General features: G+C 37.1%; 1 long non-coding RNA gene across 4 annotated transcripts; it reads left to right on the forward strand.

Annotated features, from left to right (window-relative positions):
- The first annotated feature begins 1105 nt into the window (after positions 1–1105).
- LOC137489178 (uncharacterized) lies at positions 1106–11717 on the forward strand. Of its 4 annotated transcripts, XR_015523243.1 has the most exons (6): positions 1315–1530; positions 4013–4169; positions 5039–5092; positions 5210–5317; positions 10021–10144; positions 10302–11717. It is a non-coding gene; the product is annotated as an uncharacterized LOC137489178 (long non-coding RNA). The 4 variants fall into 4 exon arrangements; XR_015523244.1 differs by lacking the exon at positions 5039–5092 and having other exon boundaries at positions 1106–1364; XR_015523242.1 differs by lacking the exon at positions 5039–5092 and having other exon boundaries at positions 1281–1530.
- Positions 11718–12123: the final 406 nt, after the last annotated feature.

A 12123-nucleotide genomic window follows, 5' to 3' on the forward strand; every position in this document is an offset into this window, starting at 1 on the left:
GGGAGAACGTGCAAATTCAAGCCGGAAAGAAATTTCTCCAAGCAGGACTCGAACCCTACACCTTGTGACTGCGAATCGTCTACTGAGCCACTTGGCCGCCGGAGCAACTGCTGAAAAAACCATACTACATAGGGGTTCACAGAGCCACGGGTGTTGTTTCAGTATAAACGTGTTTAGTAAAGTTTAATTTGTTGAAATAAAAACTTGAAAATGAGTGAGTCCAGCAGCCTCAGCTAGGGGTAACAGGTTCTAAAAATGTTTCCACTTTCTTTTCTTTTTATGGCCCTTTTATTCTGAATGACCCCCTCTCTGTTCATTGGCTGGTGGCATGTTATAAAGGAGTTCAGGACAGGTCATTACTATTCGCGCCGGCCGGCCGGCCAAGAGAGTGGTCGTGGTGAGTGAGTGCTCCTGTGAAATGTAATTTTTGTTGATCTTTTTGCGTTTATTATACGCAATGTATGTTTGTAATTCCAAGTTTATAATTGCTATTAAGCAGCCATCATTGCAGGACGACATGTTAGATTGCTGAAAGTGATGAGTGTGATTTTACTGTTTAGCTGAATAAAGTGATGGGTCCAAGGTGTGATTTGGTGTCAGATGTGAAATTGATGAGATTATTCGTGGATCAGAATAAGTGAACAGTGCAACTAAGTAAAAACTAGTGGGGTTTTGGACAGAGATTGAGTAAAAGCCTCCACCCGTACGCCAGGGAAACACGTCCATCTCCCTTGGTGGCGTACGAGCTTCGGGGGATCGTATGGGAGCGCGGGGCTGTGAGCCTGCCAGATCATTCGTGTGCGCACACGGATGATCTGGGATCTCACTTGAGTGGTAGCCCCGCCCGAGCCACACCAAGCTCCTCCCACACATCCAATAACCGCCAGATTACCAGCCATCTTTTATAGTAGGTATATGAGACTTACTTCTTGTGGACGGTGACATGTTTTAAACTTTCGCTAATTACTGCCTACACAGAAGAACCAGATGTTTAAGTACAACATGGGGTTGTTTTTATGGTTGAAATATTTGTTATTAGCATTTAAAATCTTTGAAATAGCTAATTGAATGCATTTCCCACAATGCATTGCGGCAATTAAAACGCGATGTGTTAATCTTGCTTTCCAGACAAAACCAAATCAAGATTTTCTCTATTTTTTTAATGGAAAAGGTGTGTAGGATACTAAACAACGCATCAAGATCGGAGGTGCGACTCTAAGAACGATAGAGCAGCGTTTGACTCGTTGGCCGTTTGATTGACAGGCGGTCCGGCCAATCACAACGGACATATGCTTTTGCCCACCCCCCAGGACTGCTCGAGTGGATTTCTGCAAAGCCGAGCCACTAATATGCTTCGGTAAAATGTAAAAGTGACCGTTTCCAATTTCATTTTACAGCATTGATGATTTACTTTTATTAGGATATAAGTTAATACTTTAGGTAAACGTAGCATTCATTCAATTGCTCAAACGCAGCGAGCATGATGGCATGACAGTTCAAGTTTATTTAAAATGAAGTGAACAGGAACAGGTAGGCTCTATAAATACACATTTACTTATCAATTACAGCTTTGTAACGTTAAGTGGCACTTGACATGATTACATTGAACAAATAAATAAATAAAAGCTCGGTTTGGGTGAAACGCCCGAACTCCTTGAAGCGGTCTGAGGTAAAAATCCTGAGATGTTTCTGTATTTTCAGCTTAACTTTACTTATTTCACATTTAACCGTCAAACTGGACAAACAGCACCATAATAACCACTTTATAATGATTTACTACTGCAGTACAGTTCTAGATCGGTCTGAGTAACGTTAGTTTGTTCACTCGTGCTTTTCGCTATCTGTGATATCTGCGAGCCGGATTATGATCATAGTTATATCAAAGATGTTTAACTTAAAGCTTTTTATTCGACAGGCTCTGACAAAAATACGTTCACTGTGTGCAGAGTCAACATTAACTTCGAGCTATGTACGGTCTTAATGTTGTTATTAGCATGCTAAATGTTGTTATTAGCATGCTAAATGTTGTTAATAGCATGCTAAATGTTGTTATTAGCTCGTTATTAGTGTTTTCGTCTTCAGATCTGGTTTTATTAAAAAGCAAATCTCAATCTTTAGTTTTAAAACATGGTAAATGAACAAATTATTTGAAATCACTTTCTGTTTTGGGGTCTTGACTGCCAATCAGCCAAATGAGTCACTGATTGATTAATTCATTTTCATTTCGGCTTAGTCCGTTTATTAATTTGGGGTCGCCACAGCAGAATGAACTGCCAACTTATCCAGCATATGTTTTACACAGGGGATGCCCTTCAAGCTGCAACCCCTTACTGGGAAACATCCTTACACTCTCATTCACACACATACGCTACAGAAAATTTTGCTTATTCAGTTCACCTACAGTGCATGTCTTTGGACTTGTGTGGGAAACCGGAGCACCTGGAGGAAACTCACGCCAACATGGGAAGAGCATTCAAACTCCACACAGAAATGCCAACTGACCCAGCCAAGACTTAAACCAACGACCTTCTTGCTGTGAGGCATCAGCGCTACCTACTGCGCCTTTGCGCCACCCGTCATTGATTCAGCAAATCACAAAAACTTTTTAGTTTGTTTTAGTTTTAGGAGAAGGAATCCTGTTGAGCAAAAAGACAATGATGGTGACGAGTTTGGATGGTGTGGAGAACTGGTGCCCCATTTAAGGAAGTTAAGTGAAAACAAACTGAGTAGGTTTACCATGAGATTTTAACATGGTTTATGGACCTAACCTGATCCATAGCGTTTTCCTTAGTAAACCCAGAGTTCTTTCATCCTCCTCATACTTTTCAAAGAAAATATAATTAAATTATAAATTAAAATGAATGAAAATCATTGAATCAATCATGCACTCTGCAGAAATGCTTTTCTAACTAAAAAGGGGTTTAAGCATGGTTGTGTGGCAACACTGAATATAGCCAGCATATAATGGTAAAAATAAATGAATACAATTATTGATAATCACTCTTAGACAGATAAAAACAGTCTGCAGAAACACTTTGATTGACATTTTCCCTTTGTAGATGTCATTAGAGAGGTAAAGCCCGGCCATTGTAAAAGTAATTGGTTAAACACTTATGATTTTATTCACGTGTCCACAATTCACAAAGAAAACATAACAGACTGTCTAATTGTAGGGTTAAGTGTACTAAACTAATTCAGGATCTTAATATTGTCATACTTGGTTAAAATCGCTTTGTTGTAAAATATAAAAAGCAAACAATAATGTATCACATTAAAATTAATTAATATAGTTATTCATTTAAACAATATATAGTATTTTCCCATTTTTAGATGGGTTCCGGCCAGAAGGGCATCCTCTGCATAAAAACGTGCTGGATGAGTTGGTGGTTCATTCCGCCATGGCGACTTCGGAATAATAAAGCGACTAAGCCGAAAAGAAAATGAATGAATAATATAGTTATCCCATTGTGTCTCCTAATAGAGACGCAGCGTCTCCTTCCCTTTAGGGGAGCATGGTTGCATACGTAACCTGAGACGTTTTATTTCTTAGGACACATTAGTATATTTATTTGTTATGGTGAGTCTTAATATCTGTTTTGTTATTGTTAGGTAAAAAATCATCTAAAACTAATGAAAATAAACCTTTGGTAATTGAATTAATAAAACACAAATAATCAAACACAAATAAAACAAACAAATGATAAATTTGGCAACTAACTTAAAATAATTACTACATGACTGAAGTAGAAGTTAAATACTAATATTTCTTTGAATAAACTGAAACAAATTTGCTTTTTCGAAATAAAAATAAATACAACAGTATAAAACATTTCAATATAAAAATATCACTTGAATTATGTAACGTCACAAGTAAAACTGTATTAATAATTTTATTAAAGTAAACAGGTCATCACTCAGATGAGATGCATTTTGTCATTTCATTTAGATTTTAATGTCTTTAAAAAGACCATGTTAACCTTTATAACACACTTTATAAGTGTTTGTGTTTCAGGTACTGGAGGGTCTGGAGTATCTTCACAGCCACTGCAAGATCATTACACAGACATCAAGCCTAAGAACACACTGCTGTGTTTCACACCTCATCCACCAGGAGGAGATATACACACATATTCCTCTTCAGCCATTAGAAACAGTACTCAAGGCTCCTGGTAAGAAAATTAGTAAATGTGTGGAGACATTTGAGGATATAAACTTAATATGGAGACGAGTATACTGTTTCTAATAAATAAATTAGCTGATCAACAATATTTTGAAACCCTACCTTTTAAAAACTCAACTCAGTTTAAATATTTAGGAATAAAAATCACTAAAGCGTATTAGGATCTATATAAAGAGAATTTTCTAATGTTACTTGATCAAATATCACAGGACCTACAGAGATAGTCTCATATAATTAACTGGAAGAATTAACGTATTAAAAATGACTATCCTCCCAAAATTTTCTTTTTTGTTTTAGTGTAAACTAACATATATAAAAATAGCTTTTTTAATAGGCTTGATAAAATAATTTCTGGATTTATTTGGAACAGAAAGAAACTTTTTTTGCATTTTTTACAAATTTTTGCAGAGACCAAAATCAAATGGTAGAATGGGACTACCAAACTTTCAGGTATACAATTGGGCAAGTAATCTGAGGATGATGGCTTACTGGACTCAAAAACAATCCCATTTGTGGGTAAATATAGAAGAAACATGCTGTTATCCTTCATCGCTTTCAGCTTTACTATTTCTCCCTTATCTACTATACGTCCTGATCTATTAAAAAAATCCAGTAGTCCCACATACTCTCAAGATATGGTCCCAGATCTGAAATAGTTTTGGTTGGCAACCTGGCTCCCTCCAAAGTCCCATCATCATTCATTTGCTCCCTCATGTAAAAATACATTATACAATGACTGGTTTGAATTTTTAAAAAATAATTTTATAGACATATTTATTGATCAAATAGTTCCTTCATTTGAGCAACTACAAAGTAAACACAATTAACCTCGGTCCAATTTTTAAAAAATATTTATAGGTGCGAAACTTGGAATTTGTGAAGATTGCAAATCTTGGCAGCTAATGTTGGGTGGTATGATACAATCAATAGATTTGCAGAACTCTTTGCTAAAACTAAAGATTACTGCATGAATATTCTCTGTTGTTTAAACCCGATTAGACACCCTGACTTCCTTTCTTGTTGTTCTAGTACAAACACTTCTGTCAAGAGATCCAGACCAGACAGTATCGCTCTCTGGAGGTCCTGCTGGGCTCTGAATACGGTCCTGCAGCTGACATCTGGAGTGTGGCATGCTTGGTGAGTCTACAGTCGTTAATGTTGTTCAACCAAATCGATTCTTTCTACTAGGATTGTGCAATGTTTATATCATTAGTGGAAATGTTGTTTTATCTATATGCAAGCTGACATAAAATCTCCTCCAGACATGCGCAAAGCAAACACGATTGTCTGGAGTTTGATACGTTTCATTTGTTATGAGCCGCTCATTTAAGGTGCAACACAAAAAATAGATCAACCAACAAAATAGTTAAGGCAAATTATTTAATATAAATGAAACTAACCACACCATCCTCCCCCAACTAGCACAACTCTTATATACACGTTTAAACAACCAATTCATGATTAGTGACGCAGTCATCCAAGCAGGATCTAGGACATTCTACAATGGGGTCTGAAGATTTGGGATTATCACATCTCCCACTTCAAAAGGAGGTTCCCGAAAATACCCACAAAACAAAACCAGTGGAAAAAACAGAATAAACACCAAACTAACAATAAATGATATAGATTTTCACAATAACATAAGTACTCATCTCCATAAATCCCACTTCACTTTCTCCTGGGCCCTAGGAAATCAGTAAGTAAAGGCTAGAGATAAAAATCAGAGATAGACAGAAAGCAAAAACAAAAATGGTGAAAAGAGAGAGAAAAAAACAAACAGAAGATAATATTTTTGAATGTTAAAGAGGGCTATTATGTAAAAATCACTTTTATAATGAGCTTAAGCACATTTGTGCGGCAACAGTGTATGAATATAGCCAGCATGTAATGGTAAAAGTTCATTAATTCTATTATTTATAATCACACTTATTAAAAACAATCTGCAGAAACATTTTGATTGACGTTCTCACTTTGTAAGTGTTATCAGAGAGGGAAAGCCCCGCCCATTAGTGATGATCTTTCGCTCATTAGCATAGTCGGCCCTGAGTGAGAAGCAGCCATCCCAGTTTTGAATCTACTGCTGTGCTGATACATAAGCATTTATAGCTCCACTCTCTTTTGAAAAGAGGGCTGGGAACACAATCTCATTTGAATTTAAAGGCACAGTAACCAAATATGGCACAATTTGAAACAAAGGGGGCAGTTTCAAAGAGTTATAAAAATGAATTGTGTGGCATTTTGAGCTGAAACCTCACATACATGCTCATAGTACTCACAGACATCAGACACTAAGAGCGTACTCGCACTATGCTATCTGAACCGTGTCCAGGCCCGTTTTCTGGAACGTTTGAGAAGTGTGAGTGCTCTGAATCGGTGGTTCACTTGGGCAAAGCACGCTTGAGCCAGAAACTGAAGACAAGACGTGACTTTTAAGGGATTGTTTCAAATGTATTTATTAATGATTCTTACTGTTCAATGAACAAAAACAAAAACTATCGTAGATTAATAAAGACGCAAACCACTCACTTCACGACAGCTGCACCTTCAGCAAACCTCCTAATTCCTGCAGCATGAGGGCTTTATGGTTTTTTACGAACGTCAAAAGTGGCTAATCTGTTCAGCGATATATTTGACTGCGTGTCACTGCATCCCAAACGACAATATAACTAAATCTCCACTGTGCTGAGCGAAAGCACTTACTAAACAGCCCATCATCAATGATGTAAGTGTGCTCAGGCCCGAATGTAATGTGAGCATGGGCTGTCAGGGGAGACGGGAGCAGGGACAAGCGGGCTTAAGTCCAGTTCAAGGCCACTGTATATAGTGTGAGTATGCCCTTTTTTTCTTATTATCTTGTAAAAAGTGGTATGATAGGTCCACTTTAAAGTGTAATGTTGTTACATTTTGCCATGTCGTTTTAATATTGAGGCGACACGGTGGTGCGGTGGGTAGCACAATCGCCCTACAGCAAGAAGTTCACTGGTTTGAGTCTCAGCTGGGTCAGTTGGCATTTCTGTGTGGAGTTTGCATGTTCTCCCTGTGTTTGTGTGGGTTTCCTCCAGGTGTTCCCCCAGGTGTCTCAAGACATGTGGTGTAGGTGAATTGGGTATGCTAAAAATTGACCCTAGTGTATGTTTGTGAATCAGTGTGTATGAATGTTTTGCAGTGATGGGTTGCAGCTGGAAGGGCATCCGCTGTGTTAAACATATGCTGGATAAGTTAGCATTTCATTCCTCTTTGGCAACTCTACATTAATAAAAGGACTAAGCTGAAAAGAAAATGAATGAATTGATTTTAATATTGGTTTATTACAGCTTTGTTTTGTTTTTCTGTTCTTTTCACAGAAGCCACACATTTCATCACGTATCCTCATCCCATCATTATTGTGGTCTTTCGACCTGGAACAGAATTAAAAATAATTATTAGATCATTACAGAACAATTTAAAGCAGTGAGACATAACTGTTACCTCATGTATTTAGTTTAGTTTAATTGTTTACAGGGTCAATGCACAGTAATAAACATTACTGTATAATGTGCCAGAATTAGCCAAGAATGGTTATTTTTTATCTGTAGACCCCTTACAGAATGTTAAAAAGTCACACCTAAAATAGAAGCACAGCATCAAACATTAAATACACTTTCATATATAAAATACCATTAAAAAGTGAAAAACAAGAACAAACTGATGGAAGCAGAAGAGGACAAAAAGCCAAAGACAAACAGTACAAATGTGTCAAGAATACAGTACTAATGCTGACAATGCTGATTTGTCACGAACCAATGTTTAACATGAGACTGAAAAGAACGAAAAGTGCGTGATCTTCTAATCGTTGGTGGGATGGAGTTCCATTCCTTAGCAGCTTTCACTGAAAATACCGATTTACTTTTTATGAGAGGAATAATGCTGCCCCTCTTTCACCACCTCTAGTTGTTCGGTGAGCAGTCGTTCTAATATTCAGAAACTGATTTAGGGTGCTTTCACACCTACACTTTTGTTTCGGATCTCGTTTGCCCAGTTAGCGCGGTTCGATTGGCATATGTGAACAGGGCAATCGCGCTCTGTTCCGCGCCAAAGTAATCGCTCCGAGATCGCTTGAATGAGGTGGTCTCGGCTCGATTGAAACGAACCCTGGAGCGGTTCGATTGCAGTGAGAAAGCGATCCGATCCGAGCGCGGTTATATCACAGTGTTTTATGGATATGTATAAGGCTTACGGCTATTTAAAGAGAGAATTATGAGTAGGGCGGAAAGTTTCGCGAGTCTCCGGATGCCTGCAAACAAGTGATGATCTCCCGGTAATCTTGCGTCTCCCTCCCAGTCCTCAAATAGGCTATGTCGCGCACCCTCACCCCTCCCCACCGCGTCTGTCCTCAGACACGTCACGCGTGCGCACCCTGTCAATCACCCCCAAACCACCACCTCTCCTGACAGCTTAGCGGGATGCTGCAAAATAAACCCTGACACTCTGACCAATGTAAGGAGAGTTTACTCGCACGTGACTTGTTTTAGCTCTTTTGGTCCGATTAGAAACTTTGCAGTGTGAAAGCGAACCGCTCCAAGAGCAAAGAGCAACAATGTAACAATTGTAATCTCTGTTTCGGAACAACTGAATCGATTCACAGGTGTGAAAGCACCCTTAGTGTTGAAGTCGGGTTATGTAGGGTCTTAAACATTAAACAGATATGTACATGTTTAATTACATTTTCCCAACTAAGCAGGTTGTATTTGTTTAATATTGAAGAATGGTGAAATTGAACTGATTTCTTATCAAGGGTTTTTATGGATTGTTTGTATAATGATTCAAGTGGCTTCAAAGTAGTAATGCTGGCTTGGGACCAAGTGGTAAACAATAAGTGATATGAGAAATAATCATGGAGTGATAATAGAATAGGACAGCCTCACATGACATCTGATCACGAATAAATCTAAAATTTGCTGAACTGAATCTGACACGTTTACAAACCTTTTTAACCTGAGATTAAATGATAGTTTTGAATCTATCAAAACTCCAAGGTACTTGTACTCAGATACAACTTGTAATCTTTCCCTGATACAAATACATCTGGTACTACACTTACCTTGTTATTCTTAGAAAAGAACACACACACTGCTTTAGAGATGTTCAACTGTAAACAGAATTGATCTAACCAGGCTAAAAGATGTGCTAGCGATTCTGTGAGTTTGTTTGCAACTTGTAACACAGTACTACCATGAATAAATATAACAGTGTCATCTGCATACATTTGTATATTATTGTTAGGACAAATAGATGGAAGATCATTGATATATAAAGTAAAAAGTAAAGGGCCCAAAATAGATCCTTATGGACACCTGTGGATATACCTAGAGGGGCAGATTTGTAATTCTGAATATTAACACACTGTGTGCGACCAGACAGTTATGATTCTGTCCATTTTAAAGTTTGTGGTGAGAAGTTAAAACCAAATAATTTGGACATAAGAATTCTATGTATGTGAAATTTCCCACAAAAAAAAAAACATTTTAAATCATTATCAAGTGTATTATAGCCAGTGTTACCATTAAAAAAAGTGTCTAGTAATCTAGTAAGGATATCTGATAGTTCTTAAAGAGATGAGGTCTTGTTAGGTTGTGGACGTGTTTGTTTTTGCGCTTTCAAAATGTGGTTAGTGTACCTTTAAAACATTTGCTGAGGTTTTACACCATGTTATAAAATATAATATATCTATATACAGTTTTATTTTTGCTGCCTTTGTAATAATTTAATTTGATTAATTCCTTATTTGAGCCCAAAGCAGGGCCTAATTTCTCCTGAGAGGAAGGTAAACCACTTACATCCATCCTCCATGTTTTTGCTAGACGAGTGTCGATTAGCGGTGTTGACCATTTCTGTGATTCTTAGACCTGGCTCACATCATTGAGCTCCTGGGAAAGATCCCAGTCTTCGTGGCTCAGTGTGGAAAATATTATTTCAACCGCAAGGGTGAGTAAGAGACTTGATTTCTCTGATCTAATTTAACTTGCTGTGTTTATTTTTTCTCTGATATTGAATGCAAGAAGGATTTGTGTGTTCATTGCCAAACTGAAATGAATATGTTATGCTACAACAAAAGTGTTTGTCCATGTTGATGGTTGTACAGGTGACCTGCGGCGAATCGCTGTTCTTCGTCCATGGGGACTGTATGAAGTGCTGGTGGAGAAATATCACTTTCTCCTCAGAGAGGCGTCACTTTTCTCTGATTTCCTGTTGCAGATGTTGAACTACCTGCCAGAGCAGAGAGCCACAGCAGCTCAGTGTTTAAACATCCCTGGCTGAAACTGTGATCCTTTCAGGCTTTGTAATACTTGAAAAATGCACTCAATGAGGTTTTTCTTAGGCTGTTCAGTATTTGTCAACTGTAAAGGCTTACTTTCCAAATGGGCCGTAAATAATTCAGTTAAAAACTAAAATTCAGTCCCTTATTCACCTTTGTTTGGTCTAAACTTGCAAGACTTTCTCTACACATTCAAATGTGGCCAAAATGTTATTTTTTGGGTGAATTATTGTATCCCGTCCCTTTAAAGGGGACCTATTATGCAAAAATCACTTTTATAAGAGGTTTAAACACAGTTGTGTGGCAACAGTCTGTCAACATAGTCAGTCTCTAATGGTAAAAATTCTGTAATTCTATTTTTTTATAATCACACTTCATGAAAACAGAAACTCTTTGAAACACTTTGATTGATATTTTCCCTTTGTAGATGTCATTAGAGGGGGAAAGTCCCGCTATTATTTATAATCTCTCCCCATTAGCATTATATCTCATATATAAAATATTGTGACACAGGCGTTTATAGCTCTACCCTCCCTGCTGAAAAATCCAGCTTAAACCAGCCTAGGCTGGTTGGCTGGTTTTAGCTGGTCGACCAGGCTGGTTTTAGAGGGGTTTTGGCCACTTCCAGGCTGGTTTCCAATATACTACTATCTATATGGCATAGAGATAAACTATGCCATAGATAAAGGTTTTATTTCTTATGACCCATCAGTATATATGTTTATAATTATAACTGAAATAAAAGCTAAACATTAATTTAAAATATTGACAAAATATTTTATAAAAATATCACTTGAATTATGACATGAGCACAACCTTATTAATATTTTAATTAAAGAAATAATATATAAATAAAATAAAAGTAAAGCAACAGATTATTACAACATGATAACAAAAGAGGGTTTGTGACTTGATACCGACTGATTATCTTATTACTCAATTGATGCTGCTGCTTTATGTGCTCTGCGTCACACTATGGACTCGCACTCACGTATTTCATATAAATAAACCACTGTGGTCATCATTATACTTTGTTCTCATGCATCAAGTGATAAAGATTTCCAGAGAAGAGGTCAGGATTAATATTATGTAAATGCTGTATAGTGTTTTCCCTGTTATTAGGATTGGTTTGCACATTGTAATTGACAAAAATGCACAAAATATCAGTTCCCTCTTTATATTAGGGGGGTTTAACTTAAATGTAATTGCATCATAAAATAAATGTACTTAATGTGTTTATTATGTATTGCAGAACACTTCTTTATAACGAAAGTAATTTAGCTCGGGGTTTGCTCTAAATATTCTCCTGCAAGTTTCTCTAATTTCGCTTGTTTTTTATTTGGTTTTTCAAAGCGTCGCACTAAATAATTATCCTTCAGATTATGATTATGCTTTTTAAAACTATGGCCAAGATTCATTGTCTTTCGTGTGTTTTTAATCTTGATTTCGGTCACTGTTTGCAGATGCTTGTGAACTATAATGCGCGCAAAACAGCAGAAAATAAAGAAAAACAGTTAAAAGGTCATTCATCACACTTAGCTGTTTCCTAAAATACTTGAAGCATAAATTCTTTAAAAACAGCACGTCAAACAGCTTGTTTTATTATTTGTGAACAATAGGCTGTAATTTAAAAGAAAATAGCTTTTTT

This window comes from Danio rerio, chromosome 23 (genome assembly GCF_052040795.2).
Source record: "Danio rerio strain M-AB ecotype USA chromosome 23, GRCz13ab, whole genome shotgun sequence".
Classification (NCBI taxonomy): domain Eukaryota; kingdom Metazoa; phylum Chordata; class Actinopteri; order Cypriniformes; family Danionidae; genus Danio; species Danio rerio.